This window comes from Sciurus vulgaris (genome assembly GCF_902686455.1).
Source record: "Sciurus vulgaris genome assembly, chromosome: 5".
Taxonomy (NCBI): Eukaryota; Metazoa; Chordata; class Mammalia; order Rodentia; family Sciuridae; genus Sciurus; species Sciurus vulgaris.
The window spans coordinates 126,434,829-126,448,512 of NC_136465.1; positions in this window are offsets into that span (position 1 = coordinate 126,434,829).

Below are 13,684 nucleotides of genomic sequence, written 5' to 3' on the forward strand. Positions count from 1 at the left end.
CTGTCCGGTGGGACCTTCTAGTATGCAAGGCAGCTAATTCGCTGCTGCGTGGAGCCGACCACGTTCTGAGGTGAGCCGGAGGCCCCTTCCTGTGAGCCTGCGTAGTGCTGATGACGGCACGCTAACGTGACGTCAGTTCTTGCGTTAACATCTGGCCAGAACTCTGAGGGGCGGAGCCAGAAGACAAGAATTGTGCCTGGAATTGTGCTCACTTACATAATAAGGGCGTTTGTCAGTATGTATTGCCGTTAAACCAACTCAAGTAAGTGGCTTGCAGATGAGGAACCTGACAGGTAAAGGTTTCTGTCTTGTCCCCATCGTCCTGTTTCCATCCCGTCACACACCATCGGTTAACCCCTTAACCCCGCTCTCTGTCGTGGTGTCAGCTTTGTGTCAACCAGCTCCCACGGAGTGCTGCCAGACGCGTCTGTTCGGCTTGCCCACCCTACCCAAAATCCATCAAGCTTCCTCGAGGAGTTCTCAGAATGAAGGATAAATTAAGTAAATTGGTGCACCTTGTCTTTAAGACTAATTGCAAGTTCCTTTGGCATTTGTGGGTAACTATGAACCCGCCCCATATTTATGTCCACTTCTTTGAAACACTGCCCACTACTCACTGATTTTTCTCATTCCTTCCTTGTACATGCTTATCTTATTAGTCACACTGCATTTAATTGAGTATATTTGTCTTTTCTCTAGTTAGTGAGCTACCTAGAACAGAGACTAAGTTCACTTAACTATTACAATCCTTGTGTAACAGACAGCACAGTGATGTTTGTTGAGTAAATGAGAGAACTGACTCTTCGTTTTTTTCCCCTTAAACTAGAGCTGTGCTGCCATCACTAACTTTCAATCCAAGTCCCACTAATTTAAATTTTAATGCACATTTGTTGTGCATGTTGTGCACCTGTTACCTACCCACCAAAAATGTAATTGGATAAGATCAATACTATTAACTGTGTTTATAGGACAAAATGTTGTACCTGCTAAAGGTGATTTTCCATTTGGAGAGCAGTCGTTCCTTTTTGGAAGAATCTGGGACGCTTCCTGAAAGAGAATGAACCAATAGAACAGAAGTTAGTAATCAAAGAAAGCATAGTGCTAGCCCCCAAACTAACAAAGAGATTACAAAGCTCTTAAGCCTACCCATGTAACATAAGAATTCCTTAGATAGTAAAGGTGGCATAATAAATCAGTGGTTAAAAGAAACCTATTCAATTAATAGTGAAAGAGACATGATTATATGAAAAAAGGAACTATCAACTTGTTTCCTCCAACAAAAAAAAATTAATTAAATGTATTTTAAAAGCACCATAAAGAAACTAAAAAAGGAACTGGGGTTGTGGTTCAGTGGTAGAGCACTTGCCTAGAACACACGAGACACTGTGTTCAATCCTCAGCAACACATAAAGTTAAAAAAAAAAAAGAAATGCAAGTGTATATTTCATTGGTCTAGAGATGAAGAAAAGTCATATTATAATCATGAAAGAATTAGTAGAACTTACAAAGAAACTGATTGACTTCACTATATAAAAATTTATGATTTTTACATATCAAAGAAAACAATGTCAGTATGGGAAAGGTATTTGTAATATATGTCAAACAAAGGTTTAACGTGTTAACACATCAAGATCTCTTTCTAATCAGTAAGAATAAAAGGACATGGATATACAGGTCCCTAAAGGAAATACAAAATCTTAACTCTTTTAAATGCCCAACATCATTAGTAATCAAAGAAATGCAGATTAAACTATCAGATTAGCAAAAGAAACATTTTAAAGTGATAAGCATGCAGTGAATCTGTTCTTTTATACTAAAGTTATGAATATGATTTGATACAAACTTTCTGGAAAACATTTGGCAATGCATATCAATAAATGAGAATGCATGTAAGTCTGAAAGAGTAAAGCAAAGTAGATGCTTAACCAATATCAGTAATACCTATCATTCCTGTTATTTTTTATTATTAGCATCAGACCTTTCATTCAGCAAAGCAGTCTACCTTTCTTTGTGTGTGTATATGTGTATGTTCATATATGCATATGTAAAATATATGTAGTGAATTAATATATCCATCACCTCATATAGTTATCTTGTGTGTGTGTAGAGAAAACACTTAAAATCTATATTCTTAGCAAATTTCAAGTGTTTATATAATACAGTATTAATTGTAGATTACATGATTCGCATCAGATCTCTAGACCTTACTCATCTTATAAGTGAAAGTTAGTACCCTTTAGCCACCATCTTCCCATTTCCCCCACCCTACAACTCTGACAATCATTCTGCTCTCTACTTCTGAGTTCATCTTTTTGAGATTCCATGTATAAATCAGATCACACATATTTTCCTTTCTGTGTCTGGCTTATTTTATGTAGTATAATATCCTTTAGGTTCACTCTTATTGCAAATACTAAGATTTCCTCTTTTGTATGAATAATATCCAATTATATATATGTGTGTATGTGTGTATATACACCACATTTTCTTTATCTGTTCATCCATCTCTATACACTTACATCGTTTCCTTACCTCAACCTGTTGTGAATAAGGCTGCAACTTAGGGGTATGGATATCTTCTCAAGATATTGATTTCCTTTGGATATATTCGTAGAAGTTGGATTGCTGAGTCATATGATAATTCTATTTTTTATATTTTTATTTCATTTTTGTTCATTTTTTCGTAATACTGGGGATTGAACTCAGGGCCTTGAGTTACTAGTTACATACTAGGCAAGTACTTTACCACTGAAGTACATCTCCATCTCTTTGTGGTCTTTGTGTTTGATTGGTTTGGTCTCACTGCTGTGTTGCCAAGGATGGCCTTAAACTTTTGATCTTCTTGCCTTAGCCTCCCAAATAACTGAGATTACAGGTGTACACCACCACACCTGTCTTTTCACTTTTAATTTTTTGAGGAACCTCTATTCAGTTTTTCATCATACCTGTTTACATTCCCACCAACAGTGCACAAGGGTTTTTCTCCAGACCCTCAACACTTGTTATGTTTTTGATAGTACCCAGTCTGACAGATGTGGGATGATAGCTCAGGTTTTGATTTGTATTTTTCTGAAGATCAGTAATGTTTAGCACGTTTTCATGTACATATTGTCCCTTTATATGTCTTATTTGGAGAATTATATTTAGGTCCTTTGCCCATTTTTTTAATCAGGTTATTTATATTTTTACTATTAAGTTGTATGAATTCTTCATTTATTTTGGATATTAACCCCTTATCAGATAATATGTTTTGCAAATATTTTCTCCCATGCTGTGAGTTGCATTTTCATATTGTTGAGGTTCTTTCACTATGAAATTTTTCCTGTCTGACTTGATTATTATTTCTTTTTCTTGTTTTCATGAGTTTGATATATCCTCACTTATTTTTGTTTTTGTTGCCTGTGCTTTTGGTTTCATTTTCAGAAAAATTTTTGGCAAAACCAAAGTAAGGGAACTTTATCCCTATGTTATCTTCTGTGAGTTTTATGATTTTGGGTCTTAAATTTAAGTTTTTAATGTACTTCAAGTCGATTTTTGTTATATAAGGGTACATTTTCACTCCTTTGATGCAGTTTTTTTTTCTTTTCTTGTTTTTTTTTTTTTTTTTTTTTTTTGGTACCAGGGATTGACTTGGGACACTTGAACACAGAGCTACATCCCAGCCCTATATATTGTGTTTTGTTTAGAGACAGGGTCTCACTAAGTTGCTTAGTGCCTCACTTCTGCCGAGGCTGGCTTTGAACTCACATTCCTCCTGCCTCAGGCTCCCAGGCTGCTGGGATTACAGGCGTGTGCCACCATGCCTAGCTTGAACTATCTTTTTATTTTAGGGATCCCACTTGATCATGGTGTATGATCTTTTTAATGTGGTGTTGAATTTAGTTTGTTAGTATTTTGTTAAAAACTGTTGCATCTATGTTCATTAGATGTTCATTAGGGATATTGGCTTGTAATTTTTTATAGTATCTTTTGTCTTACTTTGATGTAGTAGTAATATTGGCTTCATAATGTAAGTTTGAAAGTGTTCCCTCCTCTTCAGTTTTTTTAGAAGAGTTTGAGAAGGATTTGCATTATTCTTTATTGCTTGGTAGAATTCACTTATAAAACCATCTGGTCCTGGGATCATTCTTTACTGGCAGGTTTTTGATTACTACTTCAATCTCCTTACTCTGTTGGTATATTCACAGTTTCTATTTCTTCATGATTCAATCTTAGGAGGCCATATGTTTCTAGGAATTAGAATAATATCTTGAATTTAATGGATGTTCATTAAATATTTGATTGATTCTTTGTGAGAATGTTATAATAAAAGATATAGAGTTGATATATTAAGCTGTTAAAACATTAACATTATAAAGAAAGAGGTTACATTGAATGATCATATGATTTAGTCAATAAGCAGGTTACTTTGAAAAGCAGCAGTAAATATTTGTTACTGATGATGTGTTAGGTATCTATTGTCATAAAACAACCCCAAATTCTTAGTGACTTGACAATAAAAATGGTTTATTATCTCTCACAATTTCACTGAGTCAGGAATTCATGAGTGCCTCAGTTAGGCAGTTGTAAAAGGTTAAAAGGTTGCAATTAGATATTGATGAGAGCTGTAGTTATTTGAAGGCTTGACTGGAGCTAAAGAAGCTACTTCCAAGGTGACTAACTCTCATATGTTTGGTGAGTTGGCACAGACTGTTGGCCACATGGGCTTCTCCACAGGACTGCTTGAGTGTCCTCTCAGCATGGCCACTGACTTATCCCGGAACAAGTGATTAATCTCGAACACCACAGCAGGAGCTGCACTGCCTTTTATGACTTAGCCTTAGAATTCACATATCATCTCTACTGTGTTTAGGGCCAGCCTTAACTGAATTTAAGCAGGAGACTGTTGAAGGTCATGAATGCTAGGAAGCCAGTATCACTGGAGGCTGTCTCGGAGACTGGCTACTGCAGATGATAGAATTTCCAACACAGAAATTGTCATCTTAAGAATATCTAGGATAGAGACTTTAACTTCTTCTTCAGTAGCATTTTTAAATGTTGTTTCTTGCTGGGCACAGTGACTTGTTCCTGTAATCCCAAGTGTCTGGGGAGGCTGAAGCAAGAGGATCTCAAGTTCAAGGCCAGACTCAACAATTTAGCAAGACCTTATCTCAAAATTAAAAAATAAAAGGGACTGGGAATGTCACTCAGTAGTAAAGCACCCCTGGGTTCAATCTCCAGCACCAAAAAATAAGATAAAATGGTATAAAATAAAATAGAATTTTCTTAATTTTAACTAAAATCTCAAGTCTAGAAGACAATTCTGCTCACCATTATTGATTTAATGATTTTTCTTACAAGTCTTTGAAAATATCCGTAGTGACAATACCAGTGACAAAATAATTTTAGTTAGCAACAATCCATTTCAGGGGCAAAGGGACATTAAGAACAGAGAAAGGTGTTCCAACCAACATTTGTTTGAAAAATAATGGGCCAAGTTTTATTTGTGGTCATTTTACAAAGGTAACATATGTCACAAATGATTTTACAATTTAATAATTATGACAGTTAACTACCACTGAAATTTTATGTTATTTAGACTTGCTTCTTTTTTCCCTGATTTATTTTCTGAACATAATACTGATAATAATAAAACTGTCACTGCTTTAGCATTTCCTATGCACCAGGTGTTTTACATATCACTAATCTTTCTGTGAGTCAAGGTAAATGTGGGTATAGATGTTTAATATTGAACAACACAGATATAAAAATTCCCTTCATTATAAAACGTTCTGTAGGACAGTGCTGAAAAAAACAATGTTATAACAAAGAATTTAGCAGATCAGATAAAACAAAATCAATCAAAATGATAACAGTAAAGTCTGTGTATTATTTTGAATTCTATCTTAAAACTCTCATTCTTCTTGACAGTATCTACATATGTTTTCTTTATAAATCATCTACCTGTGAGTATACATACAGTAAGTACTCAATAAATGTACATATGATTACTTTGTATTTTTAAGTCTAAATACAAAGTAGGACTGGGGATATAGCTCAGTGGTATAATACTTGCCTAGCATGCATAAAGCCCTGGGTTCTGTCCCTGGTACCATCAAAAAAAAAATTTTTAAATACAAAATAATTATAGATTAATGTAGTGAGTACATAATAAATTCCATGAATTGTTCTAAGAGCTTCATATGAATCAACTCAATTCTTAGGACAATTCTATGCTTGTTGTATCAAATTTGGGGAAAAAAAGAAAAAAGGAAAATACCCTTAATCCCTAAATTCAAAGATTATCACTATTGATGTTTCTAAGTAGATGCTATGGTATGCTTCCTACATCCCAAGATGTAGGGAAGCTGCCAGGAATGTTTGCTGTTGATGGCTCAGTTGAATTCTTCTTCAGAATTGCCTTCTATAAAGGAAACTACCTCACCTAAGCTTATATCCTTTCCTTGGGGAGAGCCCAAATCCAATGTCTGGTCATTTTTGGAAGTACAAAGTTGCAGTCCCTCAAATGAGACAATACAAAACATCCCAGTGTTAGAGCATCTCATGAGACCAGTTGAAACCTCTGTAGCAATTACCATGCAATTCACCCTCTCCCTTTGCCCCATTCTGCTTTTCTTACAGGTGCTGTTCCCGAACACATTCCCCAGTAAACCACCTGCATGCAAATTTCTTCCTCACAATCTGTTTCCTGGAAATTTCCAACGAAAGTCAACACTTGGGGGATATAAGTTCCAATTTTATCTTTTTGCATGTATGTATTTTAAATTTTAAAATCTAAATTTCTTTTACTCCAACCCACAGGTTGAAAATTTTTTTATCGGTTTATTGTTTTGTAAGTTAAGTTGATTTTTAATTGAGAATATTTTATGAATAACTTTGCAGGTAAGTATTTTTCTACAGTGGAATTTTTAACAGCCACCTGCAATTCATATGGCACATCATATTCAGTCAATCTTGTATTATTAGCAGTTTTGAAATGTCCTGGTTTACACTGTGGCAGACCCTGAATCTTGTCAGACAAACACCATTCCCACCCTTCTTCCCACTTGCCTGCCTCTGAAATAGGAAATGAAATATACCCAAGTGTTTAGTTTTCATGGCCTCACTTACAAGTTAAAGCAATTGAGAGATAAGCTGAAGTTTTCTGAGGCTTGAGTGAGAAGTTCCAGGAAACTGTTTGCCTTCCATATAAAATGGGACAGCCAAAGCTGGGTATCATCTTTTATTTATTTTTTTTTTTCTTGGTAAGAAGTGTGGTGTTTGGAGTTGTAATACCCGTCTTTAAACCGTGAGAGAAAAGTCAAGATTAGACAGTTGGCCTTGATAAGATCCTTGAGCATTTAAACCAGAACCAGCAGCTGCCTACCTCTGTATTTCTTGTTAGGATGAGAATAAATATCCTTTAGCCTACTTTGTTTAGATTTTATGTTATTTGAAGCTTAAATTTCACTGTTCCTAACCTTCATTTATAGAAGTAATTCAGCACTGAGCATCAGTGTATATAAATACTTAAATGGCAACAACTTTAACATAAAAGTCAACTTAACATAAAAGTCATTAAAGTTTTAGGATTGCACATTTCCAGCATTTCTCTATGATTTTGTGCAGCTCTGTCCTTAACCTTCATATTTTCTTTTTCCTAGGAATGGGGTCAGAAAAATAGGGCACACAAGTTTTCCTAAAATTTTCTATTTCTGTAAGCTGTGTTGGACAAATTAAATCTAGATAGGAATAATATTCTGAATAGTGAGGCAATTAATCATTTTTTGTTTTATTTGTTGTTGGTTGGTACTGGGGATTGAACCCTGGGGTACTTTACCAAGCTACATCCCCAGCAAAACCCCTCCCCTTTTTGAGATAGGGTCTTGCTAAGTTGCTGAGTCTGGCCTTGAACTTATTATCCTCCTGCCTCAGCCTCCCAAGTCACTGATATTATAGGCGTGTGCCACCATACCTAGCTAGCTAATCGGTCTTTTTTTATATAAATAAAAAACTTTTTTTCTGTTCAGTATTGAAGTCAATATACTTAGCTTCTCCAATTTTGTACTTCCAAAAGGTCATAGTGATTGGAAGAGGAAGTAGACCTTTTGTAAATCAGAACCTTTCTCTTCAAATAGTCTTTTAGCAAATATGTGACACCATGGTTTTCATATATACTAGGACAATCAGCAAGGTATTTGTTTTGAAGCAAGTATTGTGTGAACTGGATTACATTCTAGACTAAGTCATGAGTGAGCTCTTCATTTATTTGCCTGGGATCAATAAATTGTCAGGGTTGGGATGTTTTGTTTTTTAGGATAATTATGGCAAATCAAAGAATCTGAGCTAAACAACTATTTGAATTAAAAAGGAACAGTGCCAGATTGACAAAGAGATACTGAAATTATTTGATTTTGGGTAACTAGCAGGCATTTGACAATGCAAAACCTGAATCTACCTTCATGCCTCCCACTTCCTCATCCAGTCTTGAAGCTGCTTCTAATTCTGCAGCCCCAGAAATGTTAAGTTGGCTATTCTGATCCAAGGGAAAGGCATGGGATGCTTTCAGATAGTGTATGGAATCGAAGTGTCTAGACTTGAAGCTTCCAAGATAGAGGTGCTGCTGGCTCATTCCTGCTGATGTCTTTAGGACAGAAGACAGCTACAGTCCTGGCCAGACTGCCAGCAAGTTGCTCCAGACTGTAGGCTTTCACTCATGAGCACAGATTAAAACTGGACTAGCACAGTCAATAGAGTGAAAAAGCAACCTGGCCCAGGAGGGTAGCTCTGTGGTAGATCCTTACCTAGCGTGCACGAGACCATGGATTTGGTCCCCAGCACCATAGAAAGAAGGGAGGGAAGAAAAGCAACCTACAGAATGGGAGAAAATTTATTTGCAAATCATATATCTGACAACTGATTAATACCAAAACATATTAGAAAAATCATACAATTCAACAAAATATAACCTGAATCAAAAAAAAAAATGGACAAAGGACTTGAATGGATATGTCTCCATTCAAGAGAGGATATACACATGAATAAGAATATGCGAAGATGTTCAACATCACTAATCACTTAGGAAATGGGGATCAAAACTACAATGAGATACTTCCTCACATCCGTTAAGATAGCTACTATTAAAAAAAAAAAAAAAAAAAAAAAAAACAAGCATTCGTTGGCAAAAATGTGGAAAGACTGGAACTTTTGTGCACTGTAAGTTGGTATAGCCACTGTGGAAAAACAGTACAGAGGTTCTTCAAAAATTTAATAATAGAACTATCATACGATCCAGCAATTCCACTTTGGGGTAGATAGCCAAAAGAATTGAGAGTGCCATCTCGAAGAAGTACTTGGCACACCCATGTTCATAAGACACTGATATCCATAATACTCAAGAGGCAGAAACAACCAGCTTATCCTTTCAAGAAATGAATGACATGGTATTTACATACAATGGTATGCTGTTTAGCCTTAAAAAGGAAAGAAATTCTGTCACGTTACAGATGTATGAACCTTGACTTTATGCTAAATTAAGCCAATCACAAAAAGGCAAAAATTGTGTATCACTTATATGAGGTATGTACAGTAATCAGATTATTGATGCAGAGTTAGATAGTGGTTGCCAGGGGCTGGGCTAGAGGGAGGGGGAAATGGGAAGTTGTTTAATGGGTTTAGTGTTTTCAGTTTTACAAGATTAAAAAAAATTCTGTAGATATGTTTTGCAAAAATGCAAATATGCTTTACAACTATACATTTAAACATGATTAGAATGACAAATTTTATGTAGTTTTTATAATCAGAAATTTAAAATTTTACTTTAAAAAACAATTAGCTGGGGCATCAGAGTTGGGTAGGCAGAGGGCAACTTCTTTACCTGACTCTGTTGCCTCTGCACCTGTTGATCATTCTCTTGGACTTGGTGATGTGCATCCTAGCATGCATCATTAAACGTTATCTTCAGGTTGAAAAAATAGGAGCTTTTCCCTTCAGTATTTGAATTTTTGACATTTTATCATGCTCTCAACACTCATTATGGGTCAGCAAACTACAACCTGTTGGGTTGCAGGGTTTAAGAATGGTTTTTATATTGTAAAAGGTTATTTATAAAGAAGAGAAAAAGGAAGAGGAAGGAGGAGAAGAAATCTCACATGGCCCACAAAGCCTAAACTATTTATTGTCTTGGCTCTTTGTAGAAAAAATTTTCTAGTTTTCTGACCCCCTATGTTATTTATAATACATTTGCATCTTTTTATTGTTAGTGTATTAGGTGAAGAAGTAGGAAAAACTCAAAACCACTTTCAGCAAAAGGAGATTTGATAAAAGAAATCAGGAGCTTACAAAATTATTGGAAAGTTTAAAGGAATGGTCATTTAACAAGCTTCCGGAAATTATTTCTAAGACAATACTGCTGGATGGTCTCTTGAGGAGCTGCTACCTCTATGATAATTAGAATGGCAGGGAATCAGGGTTATACACTGGACTGTTGAGTTCCCCGCACCATAGCAGTGATCTAAGTTAAATAAGGGAATCATTGCTGCCCTACAGTGACCTCTCAGCACCCACAGAGTTAGTACTTAGACACCAAAATACTATTACAGAAAAGCCCAATGTGTCTATAATTGAGTTTTCCAGCAGAAACCTAACAGATGGCTGCTGCCTAGGATTCACCTTCCAAGTGCATCTAATTGGCAGAAGCAGAATTTCAACTGAAAGAAATGTTGCTTTTCCCTCTTTTGGCCTCTGCAGTGTAAGAAAGAACACAGGCCTTGAATCCCAGCAACTCAGGAGGCTGAGACAGAAGGATTGCAGGTTTGAGGTCAGCCTCAACAACTCAGCAAGACCCTTTCTCAAAATAAAAAAAATTTTTTTAAATTTAAAAGGGGCTGGAGATGTGACTCAGTGGTAAGGAACCCCTGGGTTCAATCTCCAGTACCACAAAGAAAAAGAGAGAGAAATAGAAAGCACATTGAAGATTGGCATGGATGCTGAGATCCAGTCTATAGGGAACAACACAATTGGTTTGTGGCTTTAGGCTCTTTTCAGGTCTCATCTTTGGCTAACTCCATACCCTTTCACTTGAGAAGCCTTCCCTAACACTCCCTGCATCACTTCCACTCTTACAGGATTGGATGCCCTTTTGTGAACTTCATAACTTAGTTCTTAGCTCTAGCTCTACTATGGGCCTATCGTTCCATATCATAATTACCTGGTTTCTGCTGTTTATTCCACTGAACTGGCTCTTTCCTCACAGTGAACTGACATCATTATGTAGGTGATTGGTTTGCACTTGTTAAGAATGATAAATAGTTTCTGTATTATAACATCCCAAATAACTTTTCTTCCCCTGTGTTCTTTGTTTTATATAATTGCATGGTGATATCTGTATACAGTGAAAGCTCAGTAAATGTTAACTGATTGGCTTCTTTTTTGGCATGGCAAAGAGATGTTCTGCCAATGCTCTATGTATGTGTGTCTTTGACTGTCTATATCTATTTAGGTTAAATGCTATGAAAGAGCTAATGTTTGAACAGTTTCAACATGTAATATACATGTAATGTACTAAATTTAAATCTCATGTGATATATACACCATATAAGTAGATACTATTTTTATTCCCATTTTGTAGATTAAGGAACTAGGCCTGGAAGTAGCCTATCTATAATTACAGAGTAAATGACAAAAACTGGACTCACATCAGGATCTGGCTAATACAGATTTATACTCTTCTCCATTATGATGATGATGATTGTGATCACAACAAATGATTTCAGACCTTGGATAGAACTAATGGTTAATAGTTGTTACATACAGTGAGGTAGACACAGCTCTTGATATCTGTGATCTATTCCTGACTCTACCACTAATTTAATTTGTGACCTCAGGTAAACTACTGATCTTACTGGGCTATAATTTTCTCCTAGGCAAAACAGAATAATCCTTAAAGTACTTTTAGTTCTAAAAATTTTATAACTCTGAATTCTACTTTGTTTTTTACTACATAATTATTATTTCCATATAAGGATAACTTTACTCACTCTCTAAATTATGAGCTCCTATGGGATCTTGATTTCATTTTATAGTTTTCTCACATCTTTCCTGATACCTCATCCACTGCTCTGTATAGTATATAACATTCTCATGATAGGTGTATATATGTAATTATATAGATATAGTTTGGGATTTGTCAAGGAAGTACCATCTCATAAGAAGCTGTGTTATTGTCATATTACCTTCCTTTTGGAATGACATTCAAATATAATTTAAATCAGCACTCAGCACTTTTGGAAACCTTTATTCTAGAGTTACAGATTCTTATCCTTAAAGCAGAGCTGTTGTATTTGCCCAAGCATCTAGCCCTGTAACTGAATGCAGAAAGATTTCCTTTTTGGAAATGGTTATTCTGAGTGTAGGTAAAAGGGTCCCAGCCTGTGGACAGTAAAGATATAGTAGGGAATTTTCTACAGGGAATCAATTCTCTGCCTCCCATCATAGAACAATCAGAGAATCACAAAATTTTCAATGGTTTTTCTAACCTGAATTAACCTGAAGTGTTAAAACCCTGCAGCAAAAGCCGCAAACTGTGTAGGGTTAGCATGGGTGGATCCACATGCCCTTCATCTTAAGTTAAATATAGAGAATCCATAAAGGAAATTGGAAACTGATACTAAGAACCTTTCATTTGAACTGGAGGTGTGGCCCAGTACTAGAGTGCTTGCCTGGCTTGTGTGAGGTACCAAGTTTGATTCCCAACAGCACAAAAAAGACAAGCAAATAAACAAGAGAATTATTCATTTGACTGGAAAAAACTACATATTAAAAAAAAAAAAACTGTAACTTGTTCATATGTACATCTCTTAGTAACTGTCACCATGGTAGCAGGGCAATTTGATAAGGGTGCCTTTTTAGCACAGTGCATACAAAGAAGCAAGATTAACAGCTAATTGTGTACTATTTATACTTTTATGAAATTGTGTTGATCTATATCTTTTACTGTTAGACTCTGACACTTCTTATACCATCAAGCATGGTACTAAGAATATGTTGAGCATTCAATATATATACTTACTGACTGAATTAAATAAATGATTGTTTCTGCTGTCTTCCTTTCCAAGCTACCTGGGCAGCAATTTGATTTTTAAAAATGGCTCCTACACTTGTCTAGGGGATCATATCAAATCATTTTCCTGACTGACCCAACATGGATTTCATGTTGAGGGGTTAAAAGGACAGCAATTAGGGGTTGGGGGTGTGGCTTAGTGATAGAGTGCTTGCCTAGCATGTGTGAGGCACCAGGTTCGATTTTCAGCACCACATATAAATAAATTAATAAAATAAAGTTATATCTCCCCAGCACCCAAAAAAATAAAAAAAATAATAATAATAAAGAGCTATGAACCTCTAAAAAGAATATTTTTTAAAAAGGACAGCAGTTAGGTACTCAGAAATACTGTATTGGAAAGCTCACATATAAGTGGTAAGTCAAATAGTAATTAAATTCACAGTCATCAGGCCATTCAAGGCCCAGAAACTTTGTGTAAGGACTTGTGACAAGTTTGGCATCAGTTCCTGAAGTGCTTAATATCAGGCCTGAGTTAAAATCTTAAGGACAAGGAGTTCCACCACTAGGACTTCAAACTGAGAAAACTTTTTATGCCCCTGACTCTGTCTTATGTCCAATTAACACTCAGCCTGGGAAGCCTCC